The 21,380-nt window shown below is 40.5% G+C and overlaps 1 protein-coding gene and 1 long non-coding RNA gene across 5 annotated transcripts in view; both read right to left on the bottom strand.

The window, feature by feature from the left end:
- Positions 1 to 21,380, bottom strand: part of DIP2B (DIP2 acetate--CoA ligase B (putative)) — a 226,647-nt gene that overhangs the window by 146,371 nt on the left and 58,896 nt on the right. The gene's annotated exons all lie outside the window — the stretch shown is intronic.
- Positions 752 to 2,752, bottom strand: LOC147579179 (uncharacterized). The gene is made up of 2 exons (XR_015253136.1): positions 2,406 to 2,752; positions 752 to 2,169 (listed from the first exon to the last, which is right to left on the bottom strand). It is a non-coding gene; the product is annotated as an uncharacterized LOC147579179 (long non-coding RNA).

A 21,380-nucleotide genomic window follows, 5' to 3' on the forward strand; every position in this document is an offset into this window, starting at 1 on the left:
GAAACTTAGTGTATTTGAGCCACTGCAAGGAGTGTGAGGCGGGTGGGTCAGGAGGAGAGAGAGGGGATATGGGGTCAGTAGATTTGCATAAACGGGCCAGATACCGCAGGCTCTTGTGAATCAGTGAGAGGATTCTTTGTGTTACTGAAATTTTAACAATTGAGTGATTTAGGATCATCAAGAAGAATTAGGGGCGCCTGCTTGGCTCAGTCAGTTAAGCATCGGACTTGCCCTCAGGTCATGATCTCACGATTCATGGGTTTGAGCCCTGCGTTGGGCTGTGTGCTGACTGCTCAGAGCCTGGGGTCTGCTTCAGATTCTGTGTCTCCCTCTCTCTCTGCTCCTCCCCTGTTTGTGCTCTGTCTCTCTCTCTCTCTCAAAAAAAAAAAAAGAAAAAAAGAAAAAAAGAAAAAGAAAAAAAAAGAATAAACTTAAAAAAAATTGTAATAAAAAAAAAAAACTTCGAAGAGGTCAAAAGGAGAAACTTGAATATTACAGTGGAAATATATGCTGATTGGAGCTAATTATCTTCCAGGATCCTTAAGCTGCTTTCTCTTTTCTGTCTTCTCAGTAACATTTACAGTGTGGTTTTCTTCTCTCTTCAAAGTTGCCACTTGTGGCCCCCACTGAAGAATGACTGAGGGTTCATAGTTGTGGGCCAAGGAGTAAATCATTGTAATTGTTACAGCACCAGCTCCTGGAGGGTCATTACTATGATCATCATTTCCAGTGAAAGCATTTTTAAAAAAAAAAAAAAAAACAGGATTTTAGACTTTATTATAAAAATATACATTGATGAAATTTCGATGTTATAAAATTTTAGCCTTTTTACGGACCACATGGGAATCTTCTTCTACAAGTTAGGTATACCATCTTTTCAAAGAGTAGGAATTAAAGAATTTGTCTCACTTCTCCATGTACTTTGAAGGCCAAGAAGCTGGGTCATAAATCTAATACCCAGTTGTTGAGCCTGAAATTCTAAGTTCTTATTATATTGATTTTTTTTCTTTTTGTTTATCCAACTGGTAGGGTTATTTTACTTCTTTTTCTTTGGTAGGCAACTAAATTTCAGTCTGAGCTAAACTTGAATTTGGCACTTCACCTCTAACCTTTCTCATTGTTTTCTACACTTGTTGAAATTAAAACCCATACACTAAGTAGAATTTATGTGTAGCTCTAGACTAATGTCCTGGTGTAAGACCAGAGCTGAAGTCTTCTAAGATATAAAACATGTTGACTGTGTGTTAAACACACAGCAGCAGCTCATTAAAGATACGTCCCAACCTTACTAATGATTCCACTCATTTTGCATATGACAAAGAGCCCATTAGAGATTAATGAATCACCTAAGGCCACAAATGGAGATGATGTGTGGGCATTATCGGGAAATCAGTAGTTCTTGTTGGGAACACACCTCTTTGTTTCATGTCAGGTATGAGATGTTAGAGCCCAACCAACCCTTCTCTACTGTCTCAGTAATTTGAGCCCAGAACCAAATGTCATTCTGAATTTGACTCTGAACCATGACTTCTTTTGCTCTTTTGTCTTTGATCTGATACCCACACCTATAAGGATAGGTTTTACTTCAGGGGATTTTGTGTGAGTTAGTTTTTAGGTATAATTTTTAATAGATGAGGTCTCTAGAAGAATGTTTAGGCCAAATTTAGAACTTCAGCAGAGTTTTAAAAATTTTTATGAAGTAAAATCAATATATATTAATGTGTAGCTTGGTATGTCTTATCTCATCATGTGACATAGATTAAGAGTTATATACCTAATCAGTATAACCCTTTATGCTAAGTGTGAACTGGCTTAATGATCAAATTATCAATCTGGAATTCAACATTAACTGTCAAATAGGATAAGGTCACCAGAAATATTGAAATAATGTATTTTAAAAGTGTAGCCTAGTTCAGATGTAACACATTTAAAGATATTTATAGTTTGCTGTATGATAAAGTATGTTTTGCTTGTCTGTCTTGGTCTTCTATAAATTTAAATGTTTTGCTGTTTTTATTTTCCCTGACTGGTTTTTAGATAAGATTATCTGGTTTATTTTAACAATGCAAAATAACTTAACCGCGTTAGCCTTGGTGTGATTTTCTCTCTGTCCCCCTCTGCCGCTCTCCCCCACTTACTCTCTTCATTAAAAACAAACAAACAGGGGCGCTTGGGTGGCTCGGTCGGTTAAGCGGCCGACTTCGGCTCAGGTCACGATCTCACACTCCGTGAGTTCGAGCCCCGCGTCGGGCTCTGTGCTGACCGCTCAGAGCCTGGAGCCTGTTTCAGATTCCGTGTCTCCCTCTCTCTGACCCTCCCCCGCTCACGCTCTGTCTCTCTCTGTCTCAAAAATAAATAAACGTTAAAAAAAAAAAATTTAAAAAACAAACAAACAAACAAAAAACCCAATAATAATAATAAAAGTAAAGGTGAGGAAATATAAGCTCTGAACATTAAGAGATTTTTCCCTCATGCTTTTACCTCACTAGACCCCACTGCCACTCTCCAAACTTGTAACGTTCTATAAAAACGGGCACAAAACCTGATCAGACAGTAGGGGCTATAAACATAGAACCCAGCAGCTGGGTTAAGATAGAATTAGAGTTAACATGGTCTTGTCATGGGTGCCTGTTCACCCAGTAAAGGGAAACAACCTGGGGGATAGAAAGATATGTTGTTCAGATAGCATTCCCTAAAGAAGTCCTTCTGATCGTCAGTGAAATGACTATGAAGGAAATAACTACTGTACATGCATTTATTTTATTTTTTTTTTTCAACGTTTATTTATTTTTGGGACAGAGAGGAGACACAGCATGAACGGGGGAGGGGCAGAGAGAGAGGGAGACACAGAATCGGAAACAGGCTCCAGGCTCCGAGCCATCAGCCCAGAGCCCGACGCGGGGCTCGAACTCACGGACTGCGAGATCGTGACCTGGCTGAAGTCGGACGCTTAACCGACTGCGCCACCCAGGCGCCCCTGTACATGCATTTAAAAAAGGTGCTGGGAAGCTCTGAATCTTGTGTAAATACGGTGCAGCAGCAGTACTAACAAAAGAATCTCCACAGCTGTTTCACCAATACATTACTTCAAGGCAGGTTTTCTTGGTGAGCAGTATCTGAACATTTAAGTGTAACTTTCCTCACATCTGTAGGTATTCTACAGCTACCAAAACACATCCAAGCCTACAGATTACATATTTATAAAAGCAAACAAGGGGCACCTGGATGGCTCAGTCCCTTAAAGCATCCGACTTCAGCTCAGGGCATGATCTCGTAGTTCACGAGTTCGAGCCCCGCGTCAGGCTCTGTTCTGACAGCTCACAGCCTGAAGCTTGCTCCAGATTCTGGGTCTCCCTCTCTCTCTCTGCCCCTCCTCTGCTCATGCTGTCTCTCTCAAAAATAAATAAACATTTTTTTAAAGGATTAAAAAAAACCAACCCTATATAATGGCAAAAGATTTCAAGAGACAATTTTCTTTAAAATTTCTTTCCTACATAGAGTTTTCAAACACAACTAGGATAGAGTTTAAAGTATAACACTGCTTGTCTTTTTATTCTCTGAGGCCCCAACACAGAAATGGAGGCAGATCACCTGCATATCTGACAAGTAAATGGAAAACTGAAAAGAACCAGGAAGAGGAGATAAGAAAAGCATGGGTGACATACAATGTATAATGCAGATTTTCAGAATGAATTGTGAAAGGTTAAAATGTAAGATCTCAAAGCACAGGAGACACTAAGGGGAGGAAGAAAAAAAAAACCGAAAAAATAGTGAGACAAGGACAAAAATAGTAAGACAGTCCTGGCAAATTCCTAGGCTATCACAGTCTGCTGTAAGTCATTTCTATGCATCTCTATGAATTATAATGATGATGTTAGTTTTATTTCAGGCAAAATTTAACAAACTGCCTCATGAAAAATCTTCTCTCTCCATCAGACACCTCCACAGCCTCTAACAGGGCAGGTATCCAAAAGAGGGAGTGGCAGAAAAGTAACCGCATTAATCAGTCATCACATAAATACTTGAATAAGGTCCAGATAGCAAGTGAAAGGCAATGTGAAGGGGGTCTAAAGGCTGGGCAGAGTCAATAACAGATATACACAGAATCCAAGAGGACAAGGGAATACTTGTATCAAATCATCACAGTTGTATACCCTAAAAAAAAAATGAATAAAAGGACAAGGGAAAGGGTAAGAGAAGAGACAAGGGGCTCCTGACTTTGTATCGAGCTCCAATTTTATCTAGAAGCTTCATATATGCTTCCAGCTGGAGTGCAGAAAGTCATCTGCCTAAGGTGCACAGGTGTAAAAACAAAGTGGCTGCACCTGAGAGAGACACCTAAGAGCAGGCCAGTGTAAGTTTTAATTCATGTGTTCTACTTATTTTTATGTGTTTATTTATTTTTGAAGGAAGGAGAGACAGAGCGTGAGTGGGGGAAGGGCAGAGAGACAGAGACACACACACAGAATCTGAAACAGGTTTCAGGCTCTGAGCTATCAGCACAGAGCCCGACACGGGGCTTGAACTCACAAACCACGAGATCATGACCTGAGCTGAAGTCGGTCGCTTAACCGACTGAGCCACCCAGGCACCTTTCTACTTATTTCACCCATGGTTCAAAATTCAAAGATACAAAAAAGATATACATACAGTGAAAATATCATTCTCCTGTTTTCCAGTCTAGTGCTTTCCTGAGAATCTGTCTAAAGACACATATACAAGCAAATCACATTTTCGCGCAGGCAAATTTTGATCTAGATATTTGTAGTGACATTTTTTCCCACTAGCCTTTCTTTTAACCAAACTCACTGGTGTCATACATCACAACTTTCCTAAGAAGCTGGCTTCTTTAAGATACTAAAAATGTCTCGAGAGAAGTGGCAAAGTAGAAGTGCTGTAATGGAATGTGAAGTCTGGGCTCCCGCCTCAGCTCTGTGCAAGTTTGGGAAAGTCCCACTACCTCTCTGACGTTCTCCCTTATCTCCATGTCCAGGCCACTGTCAGCTCCTGCCCGGACTTGCCCCAGTTCCCCTGTCTCTTCCAAGTAATGAACTCTCTTGCTTTCTCCAAGCCATTTTACTCAAGACCATAGCTGAAATAATTTTTTAAATGCAAATCTTGTTTTTATGTGCATGCTCAACCCCTTTGCAATTTTTTTTTTCCATTTTGGTGAAACAGGGAACAGGGTACATGATCATCCACAGTGACATCGGCAGAGCCTTGACAGAGATCACTTCCTGAGTCGGAGCTCCTCACTAAACACATGAAAAGACAGAAGCCCCCGCAGACACAAGTAAGTGGGCCACATCTAGAATGCACAGGTTCACAGAATGCCACCATTATGAGAACTTAAAGGTCATTCATTCATTTACTCATAAATGTTGACTGAAGGCTGGGCACTGTGCTGGGTGTCAGGAACTGCACTGAACAGACAGATAAGATCCCTGACCTTATAAAGCTTATATTTCCAGATGCATTTCAGGAAAAGAAGTACATCCCCAAGGTAATTACAAAGGCACCGTTTTTGTGGGTCTAGATTATCGCAGTCAACTTCCGTTTAGTCTCTCTGTGTCTTCTCTCGGCCTCTGCCCTATTTTCCACACACCAGAAAGAGTGAGTTTTTTAAAATGTGAATCGGATTACGCCTCTACTTTGTTCAAACGTTCTCACAGTCAGAATAAAAACCAAATTCCTTATCATGGCCCATGAGGTCCCGAGATCTGGCTTTGCTCCCTCTGCTCTTTCTCATTCACTCCACTCTGGCCTCATACCTACCGGCCAGTCTAAGGCACCCCACTCGCTCTTCCTCTGCAACTCACTTGCTGTTTCTTCTGTCTAGAACACTCTTCCCCCAAGCCTTCACAGAATTCTCTCACTTCATTGAAATCGCTGTTGAAATGTCTCCTCCTCTGGCCACTGTCTAGAATAGCATCCCTTACTTCAAAACCCTCTCTGCTTCTTTTATCTACACGGCAGAGATCACAGTCGGAATAGGATATATTTGCAGTCTTTCTGTTTCCCTGCTGTATGTGAGCTTCCTGAGTGTGTCTACCTTGTTCACTATCTCCCCAGTGCCTAGAACAGTGTCAGAGACAGAGTAGGCACTTACTAAATATTTGCTGGAAAAAAAACAGATGATATGACAAAGAACAGACTGAGGTGGGATTAAGTGGACACTTTGGGAAGAGTGATCAGAAAAGGGCTCTCAGAAGAGGTAACATTTAAACTATATCCTGTCCGACTTCAGCCAGGTCACGATCTCGCGGTCCGTGAGTTCGAGCCCCGCGTCAGGCTCTGGGCTGATGGCTCGGAGCCTGGAGCCTGTTTCCGATTCTGTGTCTCCCTCTCTCTCTGCCCCTCCCCCATTCATGCTCTGTCTCTCTCTGTCCCAAAAATAAATAAACGTTGAAAAAAAAAAAAATTAAACTATATCCTGGGGCACCTGGGTGGTTCAGTCGGTTGAGAGTCTGACTTTGGCCTGGGTCATAATCTCGCCCTTCCAGAATTCAAGCCCCACTCGAGCTCTGTGCTGACAGCTCAGAGCCTGAAGCCTGTTTCAGATTCTGTGTCTCCCTCTCTCTCTCTGCCACTACCCCACTGGTGTTCTGTCTCTCTCTCTCAAAAATAAATAAACATTAAAAAAAATTTTTTTTTAATTTAACCTGCATCCCGAAGAATAATAAAGACAAGAGCCAGTCCATGTGGAGGAACAGCAAGTGACCAGGCCCTGGGGCGTGGAAGATCCTGGTGTGAAAGGGCACAAATGTAGCCACTGCATAATGAGGAAGAAAGAAAAGCAGTAGATAAGGCTGGAAGCAGGTGGCAGGACCTTGACTGCTATAGTAATAGAATAAAATGGGAATCAGTAATGTATTCTACACGAAATGCCATCATTTAGCACTAGGCAAGGAGTTACATGATATGGTTAAACGTTTTTAATAGAGCACTCTACCTGCTGCAAGCAGAATCGTGTATAGGAGACAAAAATGGAAACATAAAGACCAATTAGGAAACTCAAGTAGTTATCAGCTGAGAAATGATAGTGATTTAGCTGTGGAAGTGCAGACAGAGAGAAGTGAAAATATTTGAGACAGGTATTCAGGAAGAATTGATAAGCCATGCTAACAGCTGAATGGGGACAGGGAAGGATTTAAAATGATTCCCAGGGGGCGCCTGGGTGGCTCAGTCAGTTAAGCGTCTTACTCTTGATTTCGGCTCAGGTCATGATGTCACAGTTTGTGGGACTGGGCTCTGCGTCAGGCTCCACACTGTTCGGGATCCTTTTTCTCCCCCTCTCTCTGCCCCTCCCCTGCTCGTGCTCGCTCGCGCTCTCTCTCTCTCTAAGATAAAGAAATAAACTTAAAAAAAAAAATGATTCCCAAGATTCTGAGTTGAGCAACTGGGTGTATGTATAAGGGTCCACTTACTAAAATTAAAAAGAACTGGGGGGGGGGGGGCAGAACTCTCTTGTGCGCCCATAAAGTCTGAATCGTTGGTTACTGATCTCCAGGTAGAACTTAGAGGACAGCTCTGTGCTACAGATACATATTTAGGAGTCATCAGCATAAAGATGAAATTCAAAGCCATGGGAATGGGTGAAATCACCCAGGGAGGGTATGCAAATAAAGAGAAGCGAGCCCCAAAACTGAGCTTGGAGGCATGCCAGCATCTGGAGGTCAGGCAAAGCAAGGGGAGGCAGTAAAAGAGAACAAGAAGGGCTGGTCTGTGAGACAGAATGAAAATGACGAGATTCCATCACAGAGAACCTTGGTGCTCCAAGCAAGAATGGTTTCAATGAAGTCGTGAGGAAGGGAAGCCAGAGTTGAGTGGTCTAAAAGATTGAATGGAAGAGAAGAAAAGAAAGAGAAAAGAAAAGAAAAGAAAAGAAAAGAAAAGAAAAGAAAAGAAAAGAAAATTCTGCTGTGAAAGGGAGAAAAATGTGTCACTGACTATAGAGAGAAGTTGACTTCACAAGGGACGATTTTTTTTAAAGATGGAGTGCACCAGAGCACATCTGTATATGAACAGGAATGCTCCAGCAGAAAAAGAGAGCCTGAAGGAGAAGAGATTTGGCGGGGGGGGGGGGGGGGGGTGGTCACAGAAGTGGCATGGTCCTTGTGAAGGAGATGGGATGCTCAGCACAAAGGGACTGAAGCAGTGGCTGGGAGCCAGATGAAGTGAATATGTGCTCCACTATAACCAACCAGAGGGACATGAGAGTAGAGTAGCCCCTGCTACCCCAAAACTTATAGATGTGGTGGAGGGAAGGTGAGGGTATCCCTCTGGACAGATCCATTTTCTCAGAGAAGCATGAAACAAAGCCATCAGCTGAGAGAACAGAAGTCTGTGAGGTCTGAGGAAAAGGTACAAAACAGTTCTGAGAACGCAAATAATCAGCTGGGCTTTTTGGCAGTGATGGGCCTGTCGGGAGGCTTGGGCTTATGTCTACGTGGAACTCTAGCAACACTTTCTGCACACAGTAAATATTTCCTTCCACCAACTTTATTATGTAAATTTATATCAAGAATTAGATTTGTGGTATCATCTTTGGAAATCACTGATCTACTACAAGTAAATGTTCCTCCCTCCACACACATATACACAATAGAATAACATGAGCTCTCTACACGTTCCCAGAATTTGATTCAGTCATCTGATTATCAGCACCTTTAAAAAGAAACCAGACAACAAACCAAATAGAAAAAAAAAAAATTATATGATCAGGGAAATGTGACCACAGACTGAATATATTATATATTTCTGGATGACATTATAGACTGATGCCTAAGATATGCTTTACAATAAAGGGTGGCATGGAGGAGATAGTGAAAGTGAGTGAAGAGTATTATGAAATTAGTCATGTGTTGGTAATTATTGATATTGGGTGATGGGTACACAGAGATTCCTTACACTAGTCTACTTACTCTGGTATATGTTAGAAAATCTCCATTAAAAAAAGGTAAAAACAATAATAATGTAATTATGCTTCGAATATAAATATTCCACAGTTTCATAAATTTCTAGTTTGCTTCCTTAACAACTAATCAGGAAAAGAAGCTAATGAGCCTTGCAAACAAAATGTGCTTCATTTCCAAAGTTCCTACCCTTTTCGTTTGTCTTTTTTGGGGATCAAGCCGACCCCACTGTGCCACGTACGTTAGTGTATGAGGCCTGCCCAGGGCCAATGCAGCCTGAGATGAGGAGGGTAACCATGACCTGACTCGAAAACTCAGCTGCAGGCTCTCACACTAGGCTCTGCCTTGATCACTATTAAAGGTGGCATTTTAGGGGCACCCGGGTGGCTCAGTTGGTTAAGCGTCTAACTGGCTCAGGCCATGATCTCACAGCTCATGGATTCAGGCCCCGTTTCAGGCTTTGTGGTGATAGCTCAGAGCCTGGAGCCTGCTTTGGAATCTGTGTCTCTGTCCCTCCCCTACTCACATTCTGTCTTTTTCTCAAAAATAAATAAACATTAAAAAAAAATTTTTTTTAAGATGGCATTTTAGTCATAAGAAAAGAAAAAAGTAAAATAACGGTCATTGTCTTTTCTTTCCTGCCTCAACAATGTTCTAATCTCCACAGTGCACAGACTCACTGTAACAGACAACCTTATCTTCATTGATTTCCCTTTTAGCCAACCACAAGTAAAGTAAGGACTGGGTCCAGAGCATGCTTAACAGCAGGAATGGAGTGAATAGTCCCGTGCTTCTCCACTGGGCAGTCCCCACTGCTTTGGTCGGGGTTATTTATACCAGAAATAGCTTTTATGGACAATTATCATTGTAGTGAATGTGGGTAGCAAATGGAGGTTATGGAAGAGAAATCAGCAGGTAAAGCATATTTCTTTTATTCTACTGGCATTCTCCTCCATCCCTCCCACATCTCCTTTCACCCCACCCTCTTCTAAAACCAAACTTGTGGCAAATAAGATGAACTGGATACCATAAGGCTGGAAAGAACCAAAATCCTATTGGACACCACTGCTCTAGTTCAGCCTTGCCAATCTGAGGGTTACCTGACTGGTTTTACTGACAGAACTGGTTGCCCAGGAGGGTGTGCATTATCACTGAGAGCCACAAAGAACATTTTCTTTGCAGTGGCAGTCTTAGAAGTTTTTTAGCTTATAAATACATATCTATTTCAGTGATTCCCAAATCTGGCTAATTAGAGGAATTTCTAGAGGCCTTTCCCTAAGACTCAGCTGAGGCCCCAAAATCTGTATTTTTAAAAGTCATCAGGCAGTTTACTCACTCAGGTTTAGAAACTGATGATGCGTTATGACCTAAGGTAAAAAAGTAAGTCACAGTCAAAAGAGTAACTTACCTCTAAAATCCTTAATTATTCTGAACATAATCAAAGTATTTTCTCCAAAATATAACCACAATTCTAGATCACTAAAGTAAAACCAAACTGTTCACTCAGCAAAACACATTAGTAAAGAGGTAACAAATTACAAAGCTGAATCTTTTATGACCAGTATCAACACTTTGGACTAGACACTTCTATGTTAATAGAGGCGATGCTACACATTGTAGGATGCTTCTATCATCTAAACATAAATCCTATGAAAATTTCATTGTAACAGCATAATGAGTGATTTTGTTGAAATTAAGGCAAGCCCTGATTTTTTCTCCACTAGATGCTGATCACATCCCCCCAAGTTGTGACAACCAAAAATGTCTCTAGACATGGCCAAATGTCCCATGGGGGACAAAATCACCCCAGTCCAGAACTACTGGACTAAAACTTGGTTGGAAGGAGAAGAAAGGTTCAAGTAGATTGGGGGCGAAGGTACAAAAAATAAAACTGTCTTCAAAATGTAAAGCAATAGCAAGAGGAGCACTGTTCATAGCAATTTATTTTCGTTAAAAACAAAACTAAAGGAAATGGACTTAAATTACAAAAGGGAGCATCTAGAGTACTCAAAAGGAAAACTTCTTAACTCCTAAGGTTTATTACAGCCAAGAAATTGGAGGCCCTTTCCTGGAGATAATTAGAACGAGAAGACTATGGTATGACTCAAAAGGTGTGGGGCTAGAGTGTGTGGGTCTGAGAGACCAATGGAGGAGCCTGAGAATCTCTCCTGCCCTAGAGCCTGAAAGACTCCTTCAGAAGGAAAGCATTGACTCATAGTTAATATCTCCCTGTGGACTCAGGTCCATGTGATGTGACCAATTCCTGAATGCACACACAGCAAGCCAACAAGGCTAGCAGGTTTGTGGCCCTTCCCTGTTGCTTTTGTCCCTCAAGGCCAAGGTGAGGGAGGCTGTGAAGTGGTCTTCTCCTAGGTTCCCAAGGTCATTCCCAGCATTTGCCTAGTACCTGTCAGAGGCTGCCGGCTGGGAGTAGAGATTTGACCAGTAATGATATTCAACCCAGATTAGTGACCTACAAGGTATAGCAGAAAGAAAAGAAAAGAAAAGAAAAGAAAAGAAAAGAAAAGAAAAGAAAAGAAAAGAAAAGAAAAGAAAAGAAAAGAGAAAAGAAAAAGGAGGACGAGGAGAAATAATAATAATTAGAGAAAGGAGAAAGAACTAAGTCGAGTAAGAAAGTACTTTACTGCAAATCAGCAATTCCCCAACATGTCTATAGGTTTCTGGAGGTCCCACGAGAACTTACGGAGGTCCACAAAGAAAAAATATTTGAATAATGATAGAGGACATTATTTGCCTTTTTTATTGTGGAAAAGGCTATTTGGAATTTTACCTCTCATTCTTTATCCATAACAATGGATTTCAAACTTCACACTCTTAAATTATTTGCACTGATGGTGTAACAGTAATGTGAGTAAAACTGCTGGAACCTTAGCATAAATCAAGATGGTAGCAACCTAGGCTACGTACTCACAGTGGAAGTTATTGATTTCATTACATCTTGACGCCTAAGGCCACATCTTTTTAATATTCTGTGTTGTCTCAAGGAAAAGCACTTGCATAAATGAGTTATGAGCTGAACCGGTTGCCTTTTTATTTAACACCATTTCTATTTGAAGGAATAAATGATGGACAAACTGTAGGTATTCAGATTTGAATATCTGGCAGATATTTTCTTTAAAATGAAGGAAGTGAGCCTGTTACTGGCAGCACTGATGACAATGATAAATTTTAGTGATTTCAAGCAAAACTCAAAATTTTGGAAAACTTGACCTTGACAGCTTCTCAATACTTAGCATTTTTTCCTTATGACATTGGAGGCGATATTAACAAATATAAATTTTGGTATTTGTATACTGAAATGTGTGATAATTTAGAAGATGTACACAACTCAGTGATTCAATATTTTCCAAATGACCAATGCATGATGTTAAAAAAAAAAAAATCATACATGATTTTTTAAAGAGTTCCATTCAAAGTACAAGACAGGTAGAAGGATTTTAGCATAACATTACTATGAAATATTAATCTACATGGTTTCATATTCCGTATTAAAACTAACCTTTAATAAGCTACCACTTGACGGGTGCCGGGGTGGCTCAGCTGAGCATCCAACTCGTGATTTCGGCTCAGGTCATAATCTCGTGGTTCATGGGTTCGAGCACTGCATGGGGCTCCACACAGTGTGGAACCCACCTGGGATTCTCTCTATCTCCCTCTATCACTACCCCTCCCCTGCTTGCTTACTCTCTCTCAAAAATAAATGAATAAACTTTAAAAAGTAAATAAACTACCACTTGAGTTTGGGTATAGTATCAAAGAAGAATATCCACAGTTATATAAGAAGTCTATTAAAATATTCCTGAATTTTCCAACTGAGGCCAAATTTTCTTCATGTACTTCCACAAAACAATTTATCATAATAGACTAAATGAAGAAGCAGAAATGGGAATCTAGACATTAGGGTCACAAGAATGTAAAACAGTGCTTTTCTTCTCATTAAAATTTTTTTGTTTTGGAAAATATAATTTCTCATAAAAATATATTACTTGTGATAACATAAAATAGATGTATTATTGGGTATTTTTAAGTTTATTTATTTTGAGAGAGAGAGAGGTGGGGGAGGGGGGGCGCACACGCCGGGGAGGGGCAGAGGAGAGAGAATCCTAAGCAGGCTTCACGCTGTCAGCACAGAGCCTGACTCGGGGCTCAAACAAACCACGAGACCATGGTTTAACTGACTGAGGCACCCAAGTGTCCCTTATTATTGATGTTTTAAATAAATTAAATATTTAAAAAATATTTGTTTCAATTTCTAATATGATAATGATAGACACAATACACATAAAAGCTCTTTGAGCCTAAATAAGAGCACGAAGTTTGAAAAACATTCTTGCACATAAAGAACAAGAGGTAAAAATTTTAAGTTGTTTTTAAAGAAACTGAAGTGATATACAAATAGGAGACTGCTTCATCTTTTAAGTTATGAAAATTCAGCAACAAAAAGAACTACTGATACTCAGAACAACCTAGATGAATCTCTAGAGAATTATGCTGAATGAACAAAAAATCCAATCTTAAAAGTTCACATACTCTAATTCAACTTATATATTCTTGAAATGACAAAACTACAGAAATGTAAAATAGGTAAGTGGTTGCTGTAGGGGAGGGTGAAGCTAATCTGGGTGGAGAAGCAGGTGTGGCTATAAAAGGACAACAGGAAGAATCCTTGTGGTGATAGAAATGTTGTATATCATGTCTATCAATGTGAATATCCCAGCTGTGATATTGTATTATGGTTCTGAAATATGTTACTATTAGAAAAACTAAAGATAGCTGGGATCTTCCTGTATTATTTCTTCATAATCACATGTGAATCTATAATAATCTCAAAAAATTTAAATTTAGTATTCAAAGTTAAGAAACAGAGAAATCAATAGCATGTAGCATGATTGTACCAAAAATCTAGAATATACATATATACATGTATAGACTATATACATATATATAATTTTTTTTTGGAGAGAGAGAGGGGGTGCTAGTTACAGAGGGGGCAAAAGGAGAAAGAGAGAGAGTGAGAGTGAGAGTGAGAGAGAGAGAGAGAAAGGGGGGGAGGGAGGGAGGAAGGAAGGAAGAATCCCAAGCAGGCTCCACACTCAGAGCAGAGTCCAACAAGGGACTCAATCCCACAATCCCTGGGATCATGACCTGAGCTGAAATCAAGAGTCAGATGCTCAACCAACTGAGCCACCCAGGTGTCCCCATACCTAGAAGCTATTAATCCTGCCTACTAAAGTCAAACTGATTAATGATACCTTTAGACTACTAATATTTTTCGTATCTTAGGAATAAAAATTATTCTTCAAAGCACTCATCATAAGTATTAATTCATTACAGTTCCTACAACAGGACAGGCACTGCTAGGAAAAGAGAATATAAAATTGAATAGGACACAGAACCTTCCTGCAAGGTGTGCATAGTGGAGTACGGATGATTGAATGGCAAATGAGTTCTCAGAATGCAATCTGCAGAGGTACAAACAAGGCTGAATGGGGCATAACTGCATAGGAGACAGGTGGCCTTAATGGAAACGGTGACAACTGAGCAGAATTCTAAAGGGTGAAGAGGCTGTGCCAGGCAGAAAAGAGGGGAGAAAAGGGCAAAATACAATGCAGGATTTTAAACCAGAGGGGACATGATTAGCTTTGTATAAAGAAATCTGACAATAGTACAGGAGGAAGAGACAAGTGAGCAGGCTACCAAGTTAGTCCAAGTGAAAAACAGCACAGGCAAGATTGAGGGGGACAGTGGGGATAGAGAGAAGGAAACAATTAAAAGTGATGTTTTGGAGGGAGAAATGATAGGACAGGGTTGGCCAAACTTTTTCTGTAAAGGATTAGACAGTAAACACTTAGGCTTTGCAGGTCACATAGGGGCTCTTTGATTGTTTAAAATAACTGCTTAAAAACATACGAGGCTTACAAGTCTCTGCCTGGATTTGACCCAGCAGCCACAGTTTGCTGACCCCTGACCTGAGAGATAAGCAATAAAGAGGGAGGAAGAGCTGGAGGTGACATGCAGGTTTCTAGCCTAACCTAGTGGACAGGCTGAGGTGCCGCTCACAAAAACCGTGAACACACAAAAAAGGGCAAGAGTTTCCGAGCTGCTGTTTAGAGAGCGGGTGGAAGAGATAAGTTTATTCTTAGATGAAACTGTGAAACAAAGTGTCAGATAGACTAATATGGAGTTCAGAGCAGGGTATGGAGTTAGATCTGGGCAGCAGAGAGATTTGGAAATCATCAAGATACAAAACAGTTAAAACCATGTAAGTGGCTGATGGCAAAGTGAAAAGAAAATTGTCTATAATTGTGGGAAACACTGGGGCGGGGGGGGGGGGCAGTGAGAAAAAGGGTCTGTGAAGAAAATTAACAGAGAAGAGACAGGGAGGCAGGTGTATTTTAAAATGCTAAAGGACAACGCAAAACCAAGTTGTGGACCTTACTGCCCAGGAAAGAATGCTCAATCACAGATGTTTCAGAAAGGCATCAAGAAGTGCCTATGGACACACAATTCTCATGATTCTGGTAAACAAACATTTGCTATAATGTCCAAGAGGCCAACTGCTTTCAGGGTCTGTTTCCCAAAACAAAGGTTTACTCTCCGGCCTGCTTAGGCTCCCATTTCCTACCCTAGTACCAGGAGATTCTTTGTGTAAACCACGCATGGGAGAAGGAACCAAGTGCTAGAGGGGACATTTATTCCTCACATCCGAAGTCTTCCATGAATGCAAGCCCCTCAGCTGTAACAGCTCTGGCATTTCTTTGCCACTTAGATGATTCTACCCTGGGGAGGGAAGCCATTGATCTGGCTGGTAAATCTGGGGAAAAGAAACAGTCCAGTTGTGCCCTTCTTCCTCACATCAGTAAGCCACTTGTGGGAGATGGGGTGGGTGGAGGGCTGTATACCACACATGCCTTCAATTAATCACCACTGTGACCAGGGAGTAGGACTGCCTAATTTTGGAATTCAGTTAGCAAGCCAATTTAGCTCTCATGCTAAGAAAAACACATTTCCAAAATGCCCTTCAAAGTACTTACATATAATTCATAAATATTTATCTCTGGTCACTTTAAAAATACTTGAGAAGACAAATCATTTGAATAAGTGAATTTAGTGACTTCACGCAAAATACCGCCCACACTGTCATTCAGTGCACCATGCAGTTTTTGGTCTGAAGAAGGGAAAATACACATTCTGAAGAACAAGGAAATGTAATCAAAATCAGACTAACCATTTTTAAAGACTGCCTCCCACCTGGGTCCTGTTCGTCTGAACCATGAAAATCATGGGGCTCCATTAGAAAAACAAAATTGCCCTGAAATAGTACCTCAAGTGATGAGAGCGACAACGGGTTTTTCCGCCAATCACTGTAGATGCTGTCCAGAGCTCAAGACACATCTCTACTGTTTCCAACACCTACTGTACATTAAGGAAAAGGTTACACAGATTGTGCTATAATCACCATATGGAATGAGTCTGAGTCAACACCACACGGTAGGTAGCTGCAGAGCAGGGAAGGCCAGGAAGAAATGGACTTACAGCAGGATGGCAGGTGGACTGACTAGAGGAGAGTGTTCTACTAAATCTGTAAGTTACTTGAAAGGTATTCAATCTTACTTGTCTCTTTACACCCCGAAGCACCCCAGCACAGAGCTTTACATAGTAAACGTTCAAGCAGAATGGAACTGGGTGTTGTGGCCGATAAAGCCGGAATTCTGGCTTCTGGATAAATAGCTGTATTTGAAGATTTTTTGTGAAATTTACAAATTCACAAAAAATTCTGTGAAATTTTCTGGATTATGTGCTAACAGTGAGGGTTAGATTTAGGGGGGAAACCTAAAAAGATACTTAAATGTTTAGTTCTGCCCAAATGAAAGCAGGGAACACCCTATGTGGCTTTATTTATTAGAGTTCACATGCAGAATGGCTCATGTCTAATCAGTTTTGGGGTGCCAAGAGTGTTCTTTGTTTCAACAGCACACTCTAGCCAAGCTGCTGACACTGGGCATATTCTCAAACTCTCAACTGTCTCCTAGAGCTGCTCAGATCTGATTTAATACTATCAATGAAGAGTCACAGCACGAGAGGGACTGGATCAAGATGCTTTATGAAAAGCAGCCACTTCTATAAATGTTAATTTACAGAAGGAGGCACAAAATGTTTCCTGTTGTTTTATTTAATACTGGCAGCATGAAGGAGAAAAAGCCACCAACATTTTAAGCAAACTAATTTTACAGACTTTTCAGCTTACAGAATTGATAGATTAGAGCTCTGCTTTTCACTATCTGGGAAATGGCAAAGCCGGATAATGGAAAAGAGGAGATTCAGAAACAGTGTAGTGAATTGGAAGGTCCTTCAAAACAGAGCCTGTGTTTTGTTCATTTTCCTATCCATCAGAGGGTCTAGGAGTAGGGCTCTGACCACAGTGTTCAGTAAATGTTTGCCGAATCAAACTGCTGCAAAAGCATTCTCAGCACACCACCAATCCAGCTGGCCACAAATTTAGCAACCCTTAACTCTCTCCTTAGCAAATGCTTTCAGTTCTACTTAACGGCAAAAATACTCTTCTAGAAAACATATCTTAACTCCATCATACATAAATGAAGAAATATATAAATATATAAATGAAGAAAAAAAACCCGAAATCTCCTTTGTGGGTTTTTTTAAAGGAGTCATATACTACTCAGCAAAGTTTGAGGTAACTATGTTCTTATTCTGGGAATAATATTTGTATATCAGCATGTGATGGACATCCTTGCTTTGAAGAAAAAAGGAAGATAAATAAGGATGAGAAGGTAGAATAATAGATCCAAGTTTGTGTGTGTGTGTGTGTTTTAAGTTTTGCTTTGCTGGTACAGACTGGACGAAGACAAATGAGAAATATGTTGTGTTAAAAAGGAAAGGGCAACCTAAGCAAAGCAATATAATGAGCTCTGTTGTAAGGGACTCAAAAGAACAAACATCTGAAGCGCTGTCATACAGCTGCACCCATAAATGTCTTTTCCTAAAGGACTAGTTACACTAAAGGTTAAACTGGAAAGACAGATGCATCTTTTTTTTTTTTTCAACGTTTTTTATTTATTTTTGGGACAGAGAGAGACAGAGCATGAACGGGGGAGGGGCAGAGAGAGAGGGAGACACAGAATCGGAAACAGGCTCCAGGCTCCGAGCCATCAGCCCAGAGCCCGACGCGGGGCTCGAACCCACGGACCGCGAGATCGTGACCTGACTGAAGTCGGACGCTTAACCGACTGCGCCACCCAGGCGCCCCCAGATGCATCTTTTAAATAAACTCCCAGTCCTAGATGTGTGTTAAAATCTTGTTAATCATTAAAAAGCCAAGGGTCACAGAGAATTTGACTCCCATCTACCTACAGCCAAGTCATTCTTCAAGAGGTGGCCAACAATAATGCATTCTCTGTGTGGGGCTTTTCCTGGCAATCCTATCCTTTACCAACTCCTCCCCTACATCGCCGTGGCATTTTCTTTTCATATCTCCATTATCACTTACCTTAGCATATAATTTTAATTTCCTTTTTATTAGAAATCAGTTCCTGATTAGACGAGGAGCACTTTGTGGACAGGAACTGGGTCATAGTCATTTTGCTATCCCCGGTGTCTACTAAACAGTAAGCAGTCAGTAAAAGTTTTGTTGAGGGAATGAAGCCAAAACTTCTGAGAATATTGTTTTACAAATTTAAAACTGCTCAAGAAAGTATTTGTTTATGCATCATATATCCACACATTGTCTGCCTATATCTTTACACCTTAGAATGCCAGCAACAGCCTTGTGCACCACAGTGTCTGCACTGAGAAGGTAATTAATAATTAATTAATTAATACATCTAGAACACTCTGGGTGTTCAAATATACATACATACACACAGAGAGACAGAATGAATATATACTATATACTACAGAATGTAAAGACAAATTTCCTAGATCTGTTTCCAAGATCTGAAGATGTTAAATCACATCCAAAGGAAAATTAGAGAACATTCTCATTTTCAGTCAGGACTTAGAAAATGTTGTAGAGTTCATTTTCAGGAGCCGTAAAGGAATCATGACAGCAAAAATCCAGTTAAACTACTGAATTTCTCACAAAGGAGTCAGATAACTTCATTCATAGAAATGAACACTTTGGGGGTGCCTGGGTGGCTCAGTCGGTTGAGCGGCCGACTTCCGCTCAGGTCATGATCTCGCGGTCCGTGAGTTCAAGCCCCGCATCAGGCTCTGTGCTGACAGCTCGGAGCCTGGGGCCTGTTTCGGATTCTGTGTCTCCCTCTCTCTGACCCTCCCCCGTTCATGCTCTGTCTCTCTCTGCCTCAAAAATAAATAAACGTTAAAAAAAAAAAAAGAGGGGCACCTGGGTGGCGCAGTCGGTTAGGCGTCCGACTTCAGCCAGGTCACGATCTCGCGGTCCGTGAGTTCGAGCCCCGCGTCAGGCTCTGGGCTGATGGCTCAGAGCCTGGAGCCTGTTTCCGATTCTGTGTCTCCCTCTCTCTCTGCCCCTCCCCCGTTCATGCTCTGTCTCTCTCTGTCCCAAAAATAAATAAACGTTGAAAAAAAAAAATTAAAAAAAAAAAAGAAAGAAAGAAAGAAAGAAAGAAATGAACACTTTGTATAACAAATTGCAAAAGATTTCTAAATTTAAAAACTAGCAGCAGGTATCAACAGAGAAGCTCAACTGTTACTCCTTGGATGTTAGATAATTTTTAAACTTATTAGTTTCATAATAAATACAAAAACATGGCAAAACAAAATCTTTTAAAAGATCAGTATTTATCTGATATTTATGTAACTTTTAAAAATAATAGTTCACGTAAAGGTGGAGTATAGTTGTATAAAAGAGATGAATCTCAAGCCACTATTTGGTGAAAGATAGTATGTACTGAGAACTCAAAAAAAAAAAAAAAAGAAAGTCTGACAGTCAACAGTGAGGCTAAGCAATCTTTAATTACCATGTATAAAGGGTTTAAGAGCTTCGTTCTTCCCTTAAAAGTCTCACCTTCTACCTGCTAGAAATTGGTGTGACAGAACAGCAAGCCAAGAGAAGGGGTCCAACTGTTCAGATGGTGGAATACATATGCACATTCTATTCCACCTTCAAATGTCTGGTAGGTTAATAGGATGTTACCAACCAGATAACACGGCCTTGGTTTTTAGTAACAGAATGCCATTTAACAAGTCACAATGAAACAAAATTCTCCTCCAAAAGTCCAATATACGCTAAACATATACTTCTACATTATAGAGTGTGGGGAGAAGGGAATAGCCCATGATGCAGAATTTCCTCTAGGTGACATGTTTAGTAACTCTCCTTACTATCACAGTAGTTAACACACTCCTTAGATAAAACTACAATAAGGACTCAACATTTAGCAGACTCTGGGAGACAGAAAAACACATGATCACATTCACTGAAAACCAAACTGTCTACATCACTAGACTTTTCCCCTTGACTAATAAATAAGGGAAAATGCCTTATGAGACACTGGCAATCTTCATTTATCTATACAATTCAAGATTTATTAAAGATCCAGTGAAAGTATAATTACAGATCTAACATTCTTTTATTCCTTTTGTTAATGAAGTATGACTACTTTTAGTGAAAACACATACATTTATAGCATACCATGTGTGTTATGGGCTGAATTGTGTCCTCCCACAAAATTCACATATTGAAGCCCTAACCCTTAAAACCTCACAGAATGTGCCTGTATTTGAAATACAGGGCCTTCAAAGAGGTATGTAAATGAAAATGAGGCTCTTAGGGTGGGCCCTAAGCCAATCAAACTCGTTTTCTTATTAGAAGAGAAAGTCTGGACACACAAGAGACACCAGGAATACCCCTACACAGAGAAAAGACCGTGTAAAGATGCAATGAGAAGGCACACTATGCAAGAAGCCAAGGAGAGAGACCTTAGAAGAAACCACACTTGCTGACACTTTGACTTTGGACTTCTAGCCTCCAGAACCGTGGGAAAATAAATTTCTGTTGTTTAAGCCACCCAGGCTGTAGTATTTGTTATGGCAGCCTGGCACACTAATACACACAGTAAAAAAGATACCTTCCACGTGATCCAGAGGTGGTATGGCAAAGATGGCTAGCTGCCCCGCAGAGATTCATGTTTTCCTTCACAACTGGTGCTGGAAAGCAGGTGACAAATGCAGACTACATTTTCTGCCTCTTTCGTACCTAGATTCATTCTCACCAACTCAATACGACCACTCTGGGATGAGATTACGACAGTGGGTATGCTTGGGGTGCCTGGCTGGCTCAGCTGACTGGCTCAGTTGCTCAAGCAACTCTTGATCTCAAGGTCGGGAGTTCAAGCCCCACAATGGGTATGGAGCCTATTTAAAATAAAATAAAAATGAAATAAAATATCTCTTAACAAAAAAATTTGGTATGCTTGTGTCATTCTTTCTCATTATGTCACCATC

Source organism: Puma concolor, chromosome B4 (genome assembly GCF_028749965.1).
Source record: "Puma concolor isolate L17-30 chromosome B4, mPumCon1.1.hap2, whole genome shotgun sequence".
In the NCBI taxonomy this organism is placed as follows: domain Eukaryota; kingdom Metazoa; phylum Chordata; class Mammalia; order Carnivora; family Felidae; genus Puma; species Puma concolor.